At 31.6% G+C, this 4,429-nt stretch overlaps 1 pseudogene; it reads left to right on the top strand.

Moving 5' to 3' along the window:
• The first annotated feature begins 1,708 nt into the window (after nucleotides 1-1,708).
• On the top strand, nucleotides 1,709-4,020 carry LOC145121961 (6-phosphogluconate dehydrogenase, decarboxylating 1, chloroplastic pseudogene; annotated as a pseudogene).
• Nucleotides 4,021-4,429: the final 409 nt, after the last annotated feature.

Genomic DNA, 4,429 nt, shown 5'->3' with positions numbered 1-4,429 from the left:
TATGTAATACTTCCACACATTACCCATGACTTGATTCATATAAAGTCATATGATTCCGCCAAGCCACACGTGAGTACCATGTGTCGGTAGCAATTATGTGTGCTATAGTACTGCGTACACACTATACACCTAGTCTGCACTTTACCACATAGTTCTCCAATTCACGAGTTTGGGCAGGTATCTATTACTATCTATCAAGCATTGTCATAACTGATAACATTCCACATAACATATCATCCCATTTATATTGATACTTTTAGGCTATCTAAAAGTATACTTGAGATTTTACACTTGACCTGTTTATTCCACCAATGATGCAAAATTGCATCACGAATACATAATCATACATAACACCAAATCAGATAGGCACTTGAATAATTAATTTACCCTGAAGAACCAATCATACAAGAACATGCAAAAGAGCTAAATCAGTTATTCTAAGCCTAAGTGATTCTAATTATATACAATTTAAAGCATTTGTTATATAAGTTGTCAAGGTTGATGCAAATTGTTCGTTTCACTTTTATCAGGCATGATACTGTTCTACTAGCATATCATATTGGGCATTAAATTATACAAAGCACATAAGGCATTTATATGTAACCATTAACTTTCCTATCTCGAATATTTTAATAATTGAATTTTCTAACTTACAATGTTAAACACCAACTGATTGCTAGTCCCGTATTTCTTTTCTTAAAAAAAATTGCATTTTCAAAGTTCTTTAGTTGAAATCCTTTAAAAATTTCTTTTACTGTAATCTTTGAAAACTTTGATCTTTTGAAATACTTTAAAATTTTTGATAGCTTTGAGCCTGGGTATAAGTTCAAACACAATTTCATATATGCATGGATCCGTTAAACTAAAGCTCTGATACCAACTTGTAACACCTTAATTCATTTTTCCTCAAAAATTTAAAATTTTTGTAACGATGTTAGAATGTCTATTTTGGTCCCTATTTCAAATTTGATGATAAAATTTCATTTATAAAAATACTAACATTTGAGGAATTCATACAAACATACATGGATCCATATTTAACTTTATTACACAAATACTTATTGAATAAACAACAGAAGACCTTTAAATATAGTTTTCAAGTGTAATGCGATTGTCTTGGCAGTCAAGCTGGGTTCTTCACTTTATTTACCCTAAACAGTCTTGTAAAAATGTTAATACATACTTACACCTGTTGCTAGTGTCCCATAGCAGTCTTTCATTACTGTTACTATTTAACCAATAGTACCACATTCATGAAATAATCTATCATAACATCTATTTTTTACACATAATATACTGACAATTATTTTTAATCTTCCAAAAGTAATATTAATCACATATCATATTTTCATATAATTAATACTATTTAAGAGTAGTACTAAACATAAATCATACTACCATATCATGAAATGTTCTATAATGCCCACATACACGGACTATCACATATAAAGGAGTTAGAATCACCTGAATTTAGAAGTTTATGCCTCACACGTTGGGTTCTTGAACCAACTAACACAAACCACCTACTTTTACCACATGAAGTGCCTTAGCAACCAATACTATTGGATCCTAATAACACGTATTAAGATCGCTCAATAATCACAGAGGATACCAACTAACTATCAAATAAGGATTGGCCAGTCAAGACAGTCAGGAGGCAGGATCATTTCGGCATACAACTTTTCTAAAATCCAACAACCAATCCAACATGTCCATCCTAAACAACATTCTCGTAAGTAGATCAATCAGCACTAAAACTAGTTTTACTGATAAATCTTATATTTACAGGGTTCACAAAAATGACTACAAATATATTTTGTTATAGATAAGAGTAAGTGCAACTTATTCGACTGACGTAGTTCAGAGATCTGCGAGCATAACTTCGCCACTTACTTTCTTTTCATATAACGACTCTTTCGAAACTACCATCATTTCCCTATCGATATTCTAGAACGAAAAATCAAATCACGAAGGAATGAAATCTCGAGAGGGTGCGAGAGATATTTGAGAATGGTACGAAGAAAATAAGAAATCGAATCCTCTATTTATACATAAATATTTGATTCCTATTCATAATATCATGACCCATTTTCGACGTCGTTTAATAATATTCAAATTTATATCGTATATCTTTAATAAATTGTCGAAAGGGGTATAAAGTGTAAGTCGGAAAAAATTAAGGGTTATACAAAAATAATATGAAAAATATTCCATTTTGGTATCATATTAACCGAATTGTCGATACCTATCTAATGTCGTAATTTATATTTTATTTTACTGTGTAAATATTCTTTTATAAACATATAAATTTACATAGGGTAAGAAATAAAATATACAAAACTATAGGGTCTAATATGTAAATATTTGATTCCTATTTATAGTTTCATAACCCATTTTCGACGTAGTTTATTAATATTCAGATTTATATCATATATCTTTAATAAATTATCGAAAGGGGTATAAAGTGTAAGTTTGATAAAAGTAATGGCTTTACAAAAATAGTATAACAATATTCCATTTTGGTCTCATATGGATTGCATCGTCGATACCTATCTGATGACGTAATTTATGCTTCATAGGTGAATGACTTTCATAAACATGCATCAACTTATATGCATTACCACTTATACTACCTTAAAAAACAAATGACTAAAAAACCCTTATTAATAAATCTTTAAATTGATTTAACTATAGTTACACATAAATATTCGATTCCTATTTATAACAAGAGAAATGATACAAACGTCCTACAATGTTTCTAGGGTTGGTCGATTCAGTTCCTAAAGTTATTTTGTTACTTTATAGGGCATAATGTCGGTAGCAACTCGTCTTTTTAGTCATGGGACCTATTTTAGCATGTTTAAGTGGCCATATTAGTCCACATATGTAAATTGATTATTTTAATTTTTCATAATTGTAAAAAATATGTAAACTTGCATTAATAAGAAACCTAGATAGTCAACACCTTCTTCATGCCTCCTCTCTTTTCTTCTACAACCTCCATCGCAACCTCAAGTAAAAAGTTGAGACTCGCCTTGCAAGTCAAAATTCGATGAGACTCTAGATCAAGCTCATTATGAATATCAAATTTCATTACCTGGTCACTATACTCCTCACGACTTGGTTCTTTCGATCCAGAAGACCCGATCTGTTATCATCCTTGTGAAGGCAGACACGCTGGTTAACAAGACGATTGAGGCTTTTACAGCTCATATAGAACTAGGTGACACAATCATCGACGATATTAATGAGTGGTATGAGAACATTGAACAATGAATTATCGAAGCATTTGATAGTGGGTTTCTCTATCTTAGAATGGGAGTCTCTGAAAGCGAATAAGGAGCGTGAAATAGGCCGTCATAGATGCCAGGTGGGTCTTACGAAGCTTGTAATAACATTAAAGATATCATTGAAAAAGTTGATGCTCAATTTGAAGATTAACCTTGTGTTACATACATTAGAGAATGTGGAACTAGTAATTTAATTAAAATGGTTCATAATGGAATCGAATATGATGATATAAAATTGAATTCTGAAGCTTATGATGTTCTGAAAAATGTTGGTGGGTTAAGCAACACATATTTAGTTGAAATATTTGATGAATATAACAAAGGCAAATTAGAAAGCTTCTGGATTGAAAGAATAAATGATATCTTCAAGGTAAAAGATGAACATGGTGAAAGTGAATTTGTAGACAAGATTCTAGACAAAACAAGGATGAAAGGAACTAGTACAAGGACAATAAAGCAAGTTGTTAAACTTTCCGTTGCCGCCTCCACCATCGCCGCTAGTCTCAACTGCCGGTATTTGAGCGGGTTAAAGTATGAATGGTAGGATGTTACAAGGATACTGGAGGCAGTAGGGCTGAAGGAGGAGGTAAGAAAAGTGAGAAGTGGGATTGATAAAAAGACATTAATATACGATATGAGGCAAGTTGTCACACCCCGGCCGCCGGCGGAAATGCTCAGGTTGCGATGCCAATGTTGGAATCACAATCAACAAACATTTATTGAATATTAAGAGATTTAAAATTAATATATTAAATTCTTCCTTAAATTCGAGATACAAAGTTTCAACATTTGGAACTATAAAAGTACGAAAGTGCATAGATTAGTTCAAGGAGACGTAATTTAAAATAACAAAGATGCATGATCATAAAGGCGAACTTAAAAGCAAGGAAATAGAATTTCCAAAGTCACCATAATCTCTGACTTCTAAGTCCCTGAGAACACATGCATTTCAAATACGTCAACAAAAATTGTAGGTGAGTTCCATAGGTTTTGAATTTGTGTATTTTGTTAAAAGCAGATTTTATATAAAAATGAACGACTACTAGATTATATAAAAAGGTATTTTTACATCTCAAAGTATAAAATAATAATGAAAAGTATCGACATGACTTATGAGTGATTGTAATTGTAATCACATA

Source organism: Lactuca virosa, chromosome 6 (genome assembly GCF_052849685.1).
Source record: "Lactuca virosa cultivar CGN04683 chromosome 6, Lactuca_virosa_CGN04683_v6, whole genome shotgun sequence".
NCBI lineage: Eukaryota > Viridiplantae > Streptophyta > Magnoliopsida > Asterales > Asteraceae > Lactuca > Lactuca virosa.
The sequence above is the reverse complement of the archived record's forward strand: the minus strand, read 5'-3'. Positions and strand labels throughout refer to the sequence as shown.